We start from the raw sequence: 13537 nt of genomic DNA, 5'->3' as shown, positions 1-13537 counted from the left end.
ATCCAGCATTGCTCCACTAGCCATCGGAGTTTTGACGAATTGGCAGATTCCATCTAACATTCTGAACACCATCTCTTATTCTGCTCAATTTCACGGATTGCTCCACGAGAACCCGCATTCTCATCTCACTCGCATTACACGTATTTGCGACACTTTTCATCTTGTCCGCGTGTTCGAAAGCGCCATCAAACTCCGCATTTTTCCATTCTCACTCGTTGATCATGCGAGTCTGTGGCTTGAGTCCCTACCACATGGATCCATAGCTACTTGGGCTGCCATGCAGACCCATTTTCTTGAGAAATACGACACTCCGGCTAAGGCCGCTCGTTTGTGTAACCAGATTCATTCTTTCCAAATGGAGAACACCGAGAGCTTCTACGAGGCGTGGGAGAGATTTAAAAATCTACTTGCTTTATGTCCGAACCACGGCCTACAGGACTGGGCAGTTGTTGAAAAATTCTATAACAGAGTGACGTGCGCGACTTAGAGTATACTTGACACTGCTGCAGGAGGCAACTTATTGACGACGAAGGATACGGATGAATGTATTGCCTTGTTTAACGGGTTAGCTATGAGTGGATACCAGCGACCACCCGCTAAGAGTACCAAGACTGTCGATTCTCTATCACGCGGCATGCATCCGGTCGACACAAGCACCGCACTTGCAGCACAGTTACCCAGCACACCAGCGAGAGTCTACAAACCTAGGCTCCCATATTCCGGGAGAGTCCGTAGGGACAGAGATGAGGAGCCGAACACTAATTTTCTTGATCTTTTAAAGCAGCTTCATCTTAACATTCCATTCCTTGAGGCACTCACACAAATGCCCAAATACGCAAAGTTCCTTAAGGAAATTCTTTCGAATAAAGATAAGTTAGCTGAAATCTCTTCCATCCCACTAAGTGTTGGTTGCTCTGTAGGCTTGCAGAGAAAGTTACCAGAAAATATGTCTGATCCTAGGAGTTTCACGATTCCCTTCATCTTGAGTGATAATACGGTTGTTCATGCGCTGACGGATCTTGGTGCCAGTATTAATCTCATGCCGTATTCCGTGTATCGCAAGTTAGGTCTAGGCGAACCACGTCCTACCCGGATGAGTATCCAGCTTGCTGATCGTTCTGTGAAATACCCCCGAGGTGTGGTCGAGGACATGCTAGTTCGTGTCGACAAGTTCATCTTCCCAGTGGACTTTGTCATCTTGGACATGAACGATGATGATAGTGTCCCACATATCTTGGGCCGACCATTCCTTGCCACTGCACAGGCATTGATCGACGTCTGTGAGGGTAAGTTGATATTAAGAGTTGGGGATGAGAACGTCACCTTTGACGTTCGACAGTCACTGAAACACCCCAAGGCTGCTGATGACTTCTTATACTTCATTGATACCATCATGGAGCATGTCGGGGAGTTTCTCAGCGAAATCTGTGGAGGATCGGCCTCCGACACCCATATTCTCGAAAGGGAGATTCCAGAGGTTGAGATGGTTGCCATGACCAATCATTCCTTAGATGACGACAGCGAGTCGCATATCTCTGAATCTGGCATATCTGCTGAGATCGTACGAGACGATCCTATGGACCGACCTTCGGTTGAGAGTCCTACTTCTTCCTTAGAGCTTAAGGATTTTCCAGCCCATCTTGAGTATGCGTTTTTTGATGAAGAGAGGAAGATGTTGGTTATCATTGCATCTGCTTTGACGGAGGTCGAGAAGGAGAAATTGTTGAGGGTGCTACAAGAGCACAAAGAGGCTATTTCATGGAAGATTATCGACATTAAGGGTATCAACCCTTCATTTTGCACTCATAAAATCCTCATGGAGGAAAATTTCAAAACTGTCGTTCAGCCGCAACGGCGGCTTAATCCGAAAATGCAAGAAGTCATGAAGAAGGAGATCATTAAACTCCTTGATGCGGGGATCATTTTCCCCATTTCTGATAATGCTTGGGTGAGTCCAGTTCAAGTGGTTCCTAAAAAGGGTGGCATGACTGTCGTCACCAACGAGAGGAACGAGCTTATTCCCACTAGGACTATAACGGGATGGCAAGTCTGCATCGACAATCGCAGACTGAATGATGCCACCAGGAAAGACCACTTTCCTTTACCCTTCATTGATCAGATGTTAGAGCGTTTAGTAGGTCAGCAGTACTACTGCTTCTTAGTTGGTTTCTCCGGATACTTCCAGGTTCCGATAGCACCCGACGATCAGGAGAAAACCACTTTCACTTGCCCTTACGGAACGTTTGCCTATAAACGTATGCCGTTTCGGACTTTGTAACGCTACGGCCACATTCCAGAGGTGTATGGTGGCCATTTTCCATGATATGATCGAGGACTCCATGGAGGTGTTCATGGATGATTTTTCCGTATTTGGGAGTTCTTTCGATCATTGTTTGTCTAATCTCGAGAGGATGATGTCTCGTTGTGTCGACACTAACCTAGTCCTTAAATGGGAGAAGTGTCATTTCATGGTTCACGAGGGCATTTTTCTGGGGCATCGGATTTCGAGTGCGGGGATAGAGGTTGACCGCGCAAAGGTCGAGACCATTTCTAATCTTCCCCCGCCTACTTCTGTGAGATTCATTCGTAGTTTTTTAGGTCATGCCGAGTTCTACCGTCGGTTCATTAAAGATTTTTCAAAAATGGCGAGACCCATAACCAAACTTCTGGAGAATGATGCTCCATTTGCTTAGTCTGAGCAGTGTATCAAGGCGTTTGATTTTTAAAAGAAAAACTCGTTAACGTCCCGATCATGGTTACTCCCGACTGGTCGTTACCATTCGAGTTGATGTGTGACGCGAGTGACTTCGCAGTCGAAGCGGTTCTTGGACAGCAGAAGGATAAACACTTCTATCCGATCTACTACGCTAGCCGGACCTTAAATGGCGCACAGGAAAGCTATACTACCATCGAGAAAGAGCTTTTAGCTGTGGTGTTTGCATTCGACAAATTTAGGTCCTCTATATTTCTTTCTAAGACGATTGTGTACGTGGACCATGCTGCTATTCGATATCTCTTCAGCAAGCAAGATGCTAAGCCTCGTCTTATCCGATGGATCCTGTTGCTTCAAGAGTTTGATATTGAGATCCGCGATTAAAAGGGGGCCGAGAATGTGGCGGCCGATCATCTTTCGCGTCTAGAGGGAGCAGAGTTAGGAGATTCGGGGGTCAGGATTGACGATCGTTTTCCGACAAAGAGTCTCATGTTTGTTACGACACAGGAGGAGGGTTTTCCATGGTTCGCTGACTTCGCGAACTATCTTGCTGACGGGTACCTCCCGAAAATACCTTACCAGCAAAAGAAGAAATTCTTTGCTGACATTAAGTTTTACCTATGCGACAACCCGTATATTTTCCGCATCGGTGCTGATCAGCTGATTAGGAGGTGTGTAGATGTCAAGGAGGGATGGCAGATTCTGAGCCATTGTCATGTGGGACCGACAGGAGGTTACCACGGTGTGAGTTCGACGGCTAAGAAAGTCTTTGATTCTGGTTTTTACCGGCCTTCTATCTTTAAGGACGCACATGCGTTTGTTAGGAGCTGTGATCGTTGCCAGTGTATTGGCAACATTTCTTCGCGAACGAAATGTCCCAAAATTCTATTCAAGTTTGTGAGGTTTTCGATGTGTGGGGCATTGATTTCATGGGACCGTTTCCAACTTCGCGTGGGAACAAGTACATACTCGTGGCCGTCGATTACGTGTTAAAGTGGGTTGAGGCCAAAGCTCTACCCACGAATGATGCTCGAGTGTTAGTTCGTTTTCTAAAAAGTCTATTTGCTCGTTTTGGAGTCCCGAAAGCCTTGATCAGCGATCGAGGTACTCACTTCTGCAATTCGCAGATGGATAAGGCGTTGCAGCGCTATGGGGTCACCCAACGGCTTGCGACCGCCTACCGCCCACAAACTAGTGGGCAGGTGGAAGTGAGTACTCGGGGAATCAAACATATTCTTGAGAAAACAGTTGGTTCAAATCGCCGGGATTGGTCCGACAAATTAGATGACGCTCTGTGGGCCTTCCGAACAGCCTACAAGACTCCGACTGGTTCCACACCATTTCGGATGATTTATGGGAAGGCCTGTCATCTTCCTGTTGAATTGGAACACCGTGCTTCATGGGCCCTTCAGAGGATTAATCTTGATTTATCCGACGCACAGGGCAGTCATTTCCACCAGTTACGTGAGTTAGAGGAGCTCCGGGATCATGCGTATGCATAGTCATTTAAGTATAAGGAGCGGACGAAAGAACTGCATGATAGAAAGCTGAAGGGTAATAAGCAGTTCAAGTGTGGGGATAGGGTCTTACTGAATAACTCCCAGTTGAGGTTATTCCCGGGAAAGTTGAAATCCCGATGGTCTGGACCGTTCACAGTCACTGACGTATTCCCGTATGGCACTATTGGGATACAAGATCGAAGCGGGAAGTTTAAGGTGAACGGTCATAGGTTGAAGCACTACATAGGCGAGCCGGTTGCAGATCATACAGTCGAAGTGTTCTACCTTGACTCATTCACCGAGGCGTAGACGCGTTTGGATGTATCACTCGGGAGACAGCCCGAGTTGTAAAGTGTGTATTATGATTTTCTTTATTATCAGTTTTATTTTTGTTATTTATTAAATATTAAAAATACAAAAAAATCAAAAATTAATAAAAAATCAAAAAAATTAAAAAATACAAAAACAAAAAAATATGCTTATTTCTTATGTTTTCTGTTTTCTGTGTTGTACGGCGCTACAATGCGAGCGAGTTTGAATTATTACAGGTATTATTATACGCATGGTAGTTCTGATGGCGTTTTGGAACTTGTTCTCCCGAGGTTGCAGCCGCGAATGAAATGTTATACGGTATACACAGCTAACGAAGAATCTGCATATAAACCAGGGGAACAACCCGTTCTCTATTTCACTTTTTGATTACTTTAAGTTTTTATTTTTAAATTTTATTTCTTTTTCTTGTTCTCATCGAGGACGATTTCGTTCTAAGTGTGGGATGGGAATTTATTTTACTTAGTTGTAGAAAAAAAAATAATAAAAAAAAATGTTTTGTTCTTTCGTAAAAATTATGTCAGTTACTCAAGTTCGAGGGACATATACTTGTATATGTTTGGTCCTGTTTTCTACATGTAGATGTATGGGATAGCCATTCACCCGAAAACTGAAAGTGGTTGGGGCGACTTAATATAAAAAAAAAAGTTTTAAAAAAAATGTCCCTTGAAAAATTGTTTTTGTTCTACATTAAGCGGGAAATGATATTATTACCAATGTGCTAACGAACTCTCAAAACTTTTGAATTATATAATATAATAATTAAAAAAGAGATGGTTTGCATATCTGATTTGGGATGTGTTGGTAGGCCCAACTAGCTTTGATAGTCCCTTTAGCAAATTTTATATATATATATATATATATATATATATATAATAATTTGAAAAATGGCGAAACCGAATTTCGATGCTTAGGGAGGATTACCATAATCTGAAAACTTTGAGATGGTAAGAATTAAATGCACTCAAATCAGCACACCACCACATGTCCATTTTTTTACGAGCTTAGAAATAGTTATATATTTTAGGGTGATATAAAAGACTGGAAAAAAAAAGTATGTTTTGAAAGTTTGTTATGAAAGTTATGTATTGTATTATCAAAAGTTGTTCAAGAAAAGCAAAATGCTTGTGAAGAAATTTATGTATTGTAAAATGCCAAAGAAGCATTGTTTAAAGTTAGTAAAAGAGGCCAAAGATGCACATACTAGACGGGACTTAGAGTTTACATGTAACCTTGGGGATAGTGGCTCTGAGGATACACTATTGGGGCTCGAAGGTTCTTAGTCAATACATATCAAATTAGGAATTTATAGGACAAAGTCCAATAATATTTAGGAATAGCTCGTACGACCTCCACATGACCATTCTTCCATCAAAATTTCACCGAGTGCATCTAATTAGTACTATCAACGAGTCCTTGTCTTATGGTGATTTGTCGAACCAGTTTGCTTCGACTCTAGTCTTCTAGCTCTCTTTGTCTGAGATGGGGTAGGTGTAGCCTTAATATTTGGACATAAAACGTTTAATGCAAAAGGGGGGCTTGATTGGCTGGTGGCTAGGTTTAAGTGGACAACAATATCGGCAATCGCGGTCAATATGTCGAGTTGTTTCTTGTGCTTTGATAATGATTAATAATCATCAGTTTGGTGTTTTTCACTTGGTTATGATCCTGTGTAGATTTCTTTTTCAGGGACGAAAAAGTGTTAAGTGTGGGGATGTTTGATGTGTTGTAAAACACACTTACTTTATGTACCTTTTTATCATGTTTTGATTGCTTAATAGTATAATTAATAAGAGTTATGGCTTGTTTTTGCTTGATTTTACAAAGATTGATGATTAATTGTAGGTTATGAGTTTTAAGAAAGAAAAATGTCAAGTTTGAAGACTCTAGGGGCCTTATTAATCAACTTTGAAGACTACAACTCAAGGCCCGACCCAAGTCCACAAGATCCAAGCCTTTTATGCTTAATATATAAAGATAATGAAAAAAAAAGAACCCTAACACCCACATAGCAGCCGATCGAAAATTCCAGCAGGAAGAAAAGAAAGAAAAAAGGTTTGTGGAGGCTTGTGGTGGCTAGGAAAGGAAGAAGAAGGTCAAGGAAGTCTTGGTACAGCAGCTAGGGTCGATCTACATCAAGAAAATCAGCCATATACTTAGGTATTACATCCATAAACTTTGGTCTTTTGTTCAAGATACTTAACTATTTGTTTTAATCTTTTATCTTGAATTGTTTTGCAAGTAAAGTGAAGATTGACTTGTGCTTGATTTTTATTGAATCTTGAATGAGATTAATTATGTTTATGTTGAGTTTTATGATGTTTAACTTAAGTATATGCTGGTGTCCAAAATTAATGTTAGGCTAAACTTGTTAGTTCTACCTAGGTTAGATGTTTATTGTTAGGTTTTAATAAGTAATATGGATTGTTGATCATCATGACTTGATTTGTTAATGAAAATTTTGGTTTAACATTGAATTAGGTTGTGTTTATTGGCTGTGTTTTTATTAATTAAACTCATATACCTCTTGCTTTGACTGATTGAATCGGTTTTGGTTGATTTTAGCTTGTTTGAACTCTTTACTTTGTGTTTAGAGATTGTTTGCGGGGTGTACAACCGTAGGGTTTAGTTGGGTATGTTAATTAGTTAAAATAAGCGGGTAGGAACCTTCTTAGAGACCTAGAGGTGATAGGAAGTAAACTCGTCTCATAGCTTTTACTTGTTAGGATTAGGATCGCGCGAGAGCGGGTTCGGTTCTTGTCGGGTTTGGGTTTGTGAGCGATTAGTTGACCTAGTTTAAGTTAAACTAAATGGTTTCTCTATCCTTGGTTGTGTAGTATTCGTCTCCATTAGCGTAGTGTGTCGATGAGACCGAGAGGAGAGTCGACCTTAGAACACTTTAACAATTCATTTACTGGTTTGTTCTTAAAATCAACTAAGTGTAAGTTAGGGTTTGTTAGTGAGACCGAGAGGTGATATAGCTTTCTTGAGTGAACCTTAGTTGTGTCATCCTTAGGAATCGGTGTCGTGAGATTCTTCAATCCATTAGCTTATTATACCTTCAATAGGATCTTACCTAGGTAGACGTTTTCTCCACTGTTAAGTTTCATTCTCAAAGTTCCGTCTAGTCTTGTTAGGTTAAGTCTTTTAAGTTAGTTAAAGTAAGTTAGGTCAAATAGTTTATAATTAAAAATAATTTAAAAAACATTATTCTTAGGTGAGTCTTGGTTAGGGTTAAGTACTAAAAACGTTTTCACGTGTCCTTGTGTTCGATACTCGGACTTCCTTAGTGCTATACTATTAGTTATCGGTACACATGCCGGTTTTGTGTGGTTTCTTTAGGAGTATTGTTTTATAAATTTAAAGCTTAGTTGTGAGTTACTTAGAAAGAGCATCATTAGACACACATCATTTTTCTTGTTACCAGAATCTTTAACTCTACCAGACAACCTCCTTCCTAGTGACATTGACATCCTCCTTGAACGTGGGAAGGCATGATTCCATCCGTCGGATGAAGGTGGTATGTATCTTGAACGAAGTATAATGGTTGGCTCTCTTGCAGTCTTTGAGGGTAAAGAAGAAGACGATCTTTTAACTTTTCCAGCTGGTGAAGGGTCCCTTTCAGCGGTGTGCTTTTTCCCTACTGACATTGACCTTTGTTTCTTCATACATGTTCTTGAAAACCTCTGGGCAGTTTTTCTAATGTCTTCGTTGATCCAACAAGTGCCTTTGAAACCTTTGAATCTCAACAGCCAGAATCGCCATCTTTTTCTTGTTACCAGAATCTTAACTCCACCAGACAGCCTCCTTTCTGGTGACATTTGCATCCTCCTTAAACTTGGGAATGCATGTTTCCATCCGTCAATTTTAGGTTGTTTGTATCTTCAAGTCCCTATAATGGCTGGCTCTCTTGCAGTCTTTGAGGGAACATGAGAAGACGATCTTTTAACTTTTCTAGCGAGTGAAGGGTCCCTTTCAGCGGTGTTCTTTTTCCATGCTGACAGTGACCTCTGTTTCTTCATACGTGTGATTGAAAACCTCTGAGGCGGTTTTTCTGATGTCTTCGTTGATCCAACAAGTGCCTCTGAAACCTTTAAAATCTTAGCAGCCAAAGTCGCCAACTTCTTCTTGTTACCAGAATCTTTAACTCCACAAGACAACCTCCTTCCTGATGACATTGACATCCTTCTTGAACGTGGGTGAAGGATGTCATTATCATGAAGGCACTATAATGGCTTGCTCTCTTGAAGTCTTTGAGGGCACATGAGAAACCGATATTTTAACTTTTCCAGTTGGTGAAGGGTCCCTTTCAGCCATGTTCTTTTTCCCTGCTGACAATGACCTCTGTTGCTTCATACATGTGCATAAAAACCTTTGAGTCAGTTTTCTAATGTCTTCGTTAAACCAACAAGTACCTCTAAAACCTTTGAAATCGCAGCAGCCAAAGTCGCCAACTTTTTCTTATTACCAGAATCTTTAACTCCACTATGCAAACTCCTTCCTGGTGACATTGGCATCCTCCTGAACGTGGGAAGGCATGTTTCCATCCTTCGGGTGAAGGTTGTCTGTTTCTTAAAGGCACAATAATGGCTGGCTCTCGTGCAGTATTTGAGGCACAGGAGAAGACTACCTTTTAACTATTCCAGCTGGCAAAGGGTCCCTTTCAGCCGTGTTCTTTTTCCCTGCTGACATTGACCTCTTTTGCTTCATACATGTGCTTGAAAACCTCTGAGGCGGTTTTTCTGATGTCTTCATTGATCCAACAACTGCCTCTTAAACCTTTGAAATCTGAGTAGGCAAAGTCGCATCTTTTTCTTGTTTCCAGAATCTTTAACTCCACCGGACAACCTCCTTCCTGATGACATTGACATCCTACTTGAATGTGGGAAGGCATGTTTCCATTCGTTGGGTGAAGGTTGTCTGTATCTTGAAGGCACTATAATGGTTGGCTCTCTTGCAGTCTTTGAGGGCACAGGAGAAGTAGATCTTTTAACTTTTCCAGCTGGTGAAGGGTCCCTTTCAGCGGTGTTCTTTTTCCCTGCTAACATTGACCTCTGTTTCTTCATACATGTGCTTGAAAACCTCTGAGTCGGTTTTTTTTATCTCTCGTTGATCCATAAACGTTATTCACATTCTCTATATGTGCAAGTACTTGTCTTTTTCTGCCTTGTTTAACCAAAAAATAACACCCTTTGTCAAATAACAGCTCTCAGTTTTTACTAATCTTCATCACAAATTGATAAGTGAACAGTAGTAGAAAACAAACAAACATTTTCAGCCGTGAAAACTATTATCACCAAAATCAATAAATCCTAAATCAATTTTAGCCCTAAAAATCAACAGGTTTATGCAAATTCTACAAAATTATCATGTACAAAAATCAAAATCTATAAACAACAAAATCCCAAACCTCATTTTTACCTTCCTTCAGCTCATTCACTGCACGGTCGATCTTGTTACTAGACAAATAAGCTGCAATTGGATCACCAGAAGCTTCTGAATCCGAAGCAGCATGGAGCACAAACTCTCTCTTCATACCCGAAATCCTAGCAATAAGCCGTTTAGGTCTTCCAACAAACACATGATGTCCAACAATCAGACGCACTCCCAACGCACGTGGTACCATAGAATCAAACTCGAACTTGTCAACTTACACAAACTGCCCTAACTACAACCGATTCGTGGGTATAAGATTCATGTCCCTGTCAGATAGCGAAACAAACATTGAGTTAATAGAGTTCGAAAGCAAAACATAGAACCCGTGGTTAGCCCAGAGGTCATCCGATCCCGCGGGGACAATTCCAATGACCTGGAGAAGAGGTGAGCGATGGTCGTCGGTGACTCGAGTGTTGGTGTTCATAGTCTAGAGGAGTTTTAACAGTATACTAGGCGTTAGAGAGGCCATTGAAACGGGATTTGAAGAGGATTGTGGCTATGAAGGATATTGAGATTGGAATTTGAGGATGAGAATATAAAATTAGGGTTTTAATAGAGGGTGTGATGACCCTGTCATTTTTTTCTATGGTTAATGGCTCTGATGATGTTCCAGTTTCTGGCATGGCAATCTATGTTGCGGCCGTGTGACGGACCCAAGCCTCGGTTAACAACCCTGTTTCAAATTTATGAATTTTGTGTTGCGATGTTTGCAGTCGCAATTTTCAGGCATATATTTGATTTGGTTTGCGTCTTCTTCGTGTGTTGTCGGTTGAGAGTGTATGTTCGGGGGTGGCGTGTTAATTGCAATCAATCGTGGGTGTAATCTTTGTGTGTTGTAGATTACGATTCTTCTATTTACGATTTTGGTTTTCTAAACCCTAGGCGACCGGATGCTGTGACTGTTGAATTTGTACAGTTATGTAAATTTTTGTTTTTAAATCGAAGGCTTGATTGTTCTGTCTCATGATGCTTAAAGTACTTGGTAATTTTTTTTATTTTTCCTAATTAGAGGTTTGGTTTTAGCAATTTTCTTATGTCCATGTATTTCATCTCATTCATCATATAGTTTGAGAACTCATTGTTTTAATTGGGGCTTCGTATAGCTGTTTGCAAGATTACTAGCAGGGAGGAAGAAGAATTCGGTTAAACAGTCTTTGGCTTTAGCACAACTTTTGGTCACATATGCTAAGGTTATCTTTCATGTTTATATGATTGTTGTTTGTTATGTTTTTAAGATCCTTCACTCTATGTTTTCTTCACTTGGACATTAAGTGATCTTTTACTCTCATACTCTGCATGTTTTCGCCATCATTGAGGCATCTTTTGATGTCGAAATATAAATCTTAAAGTTGTGCAAGGATTTTAATATTTAATATTCACAAGGAGTGTTTGTTGTTTCACCTTTTAGTTCAAATATAATGCTGTCATTACGCCTAAATAGGTCTGTATTTGGGTCCGGGTTCATATCAAGTTGGTGGATGTGTTGACCCGTTTAGTGTTTATAATATTATTTAATAATAGTGTGATTCGACATGAAATCTGAAATAAAATTGTTATACGATTTAAGTTGCCCTTCAATTTAGAAACTTCTATATAAAATCTTACACAGTTATTTCACAAACAATGCTTTTTATATATTTTTTTTATGAATGATGACCTCATACTTTCACTAAAGCATCCCTCTGTTTACACACATACAATTATCATATTAACCATTAAAAGATTACTAATATTACCTTTTATAATTTAATTTAAAAAACATTGCAATGTGATGTCTAAGCGAAGTTTACAAATAATGTATGCTATTGAAATGGTATTTGCATTATTTTGTTCTTGCAGTTTAGTATATAAAGAGTTTCTTTTCTTTGTTTTGTCAGTTTGCAGTGCAGGTTCTTTAGCGGAAACTGTATAAACGTGTGAGGAGATGATGGCAGCACGCGGCCATATCGACCCAAATTCAATTCTTAGTTGGTGTTATTGTGGGCTGTAAACAGCGTTAAACGCATCAACGACAACCTTGGCACTGCCACCGGCTACAACCGATGCGAAGACAAACCTTGCAAAAAGGTTAATTCATAACTAAATAGGTACTTTCACATACGCGCACTTCGTAAATGAACACAACTTAATAAACTAGCAACTTTCTCTACAGAACTTGAAAGCGGCAGCAAAAGACAAAAGTTATGAAAGGACAGTGACAAACTAAGAAGTCCAAGAACAATTAACTGACCTTTTGTGGCTAATATTAACAAGCCTAACCTTTATACTTATGCTATAGTTTGGCTAGAAATCTTCAATGTACTGTAATCATATATGTGAAACATGCATCTTTTGTAACTGTAATTTGGCAACCTAATTGTTGCTCCAATCCACGCCTCATGCACTTCGTGTGTTTATTAGCGTTTTTAACCATGCCTGAAACCCGCCGCAACGCGCAGGGGTATATTAACTAGTATATATCTCAATGAATGCAATTTTTTGTTCCTTGCATAGTTTCCCTGTAATCGTTAATAGGTTATCCAATAAGTAATAAATATCAAAAATTCAAATTAGTTTTCATCAAGGTTGTAAAAATTTGCTAGTTGGTTGGTAAGGGACTACCGATTAATCGGTTTGGAACTGTTATATGAAATTATATTTCTTGAGGTTGTTGAAATCCACCTCTAAGTTAAGTGATATGACATTTAGCATACAGTGGTAGCAAAGATATTGACCATTCAATATAAATGGGTGTCAAGCAGATCTAGTTTGTACCCTATATACAAAGATTTGTCACTTTATAATTAGGCTTAGGTGTAAATCACACAACAATTAAATATTCAATTGTAAATGTTTAGGTTATTAGGTCCATATATTTCCAGCAAGATTCTGGTCAAAATAGATATGCAAACAGGTTCATTATATGAACATGTTTATATATGATACATGTTTGATGAATTTTGTATAATTCACTTGAAACAAAGAACAGGAACTGCAGCATGAAAAACTAGCATGGTCTATACCACGACAAAAAAGGGATATAAATTTTCTAAAATATGTATCAATCGTTACAAGCACCAAATTTTTTTAACGTCATCGAGGAAACAAGTATCTTTCTTATGGTTAAAACAAAGATACTTGTTTTAACTATAACAATAAAGTCCATTATGTTGATATTTCATTTTAGCCATTCATATTCATATTTTAAAATATGATGAATTGATACTTGTACACGCATATCGATGCAAAGTTATTTACACCATACAACGATATTGTTATCGCAATCAACTCTATTTTGACATTTACCCTATTCTTATAACCAAACAAAATAGTTATAAGGATTTGGAAGATTATACACATGTGAGTTGTAATAAACTAAGATGTAAGAATCAAAACAAATTGAATCCATTGTAATACAAGTAATATGCAGTCAAATTCATTGTTGAGATTGTGTATTTTCTTTTCTTAGGATGAAAATGACTTGATAGTGGAGAAATGATATATATATACACACTGGACAAGAGGCGGCTTAACCATTTAGACGGCCTAAAGCGGAGTAAAAGCACGATTCCTTTTTTCA

The sequence above is a fragment of the Bidens hawaiensis genome, unplaced genomic scaffold (genome assembly GCF_021521415.1).
Source record: "Bidens hawaiensis isolate Kalapana, Puna unplaced genomic scaffold, B.hawaiensis_p1.1 tig00024256_1, whole genome shotgun sequence".
In the NCBI taxonomy this organism is placed as follows: Eukaryota; Viridiplantae; Streptophyta; class Magnoliopsida; order Asterales; family Asteraceae; genus Bidens; species Bidens hawaiensis.
The sequence above is the reverse complement of the archived record's forward strand: the minus strand, read 5'-3'. Positions refer to the sequence as shown.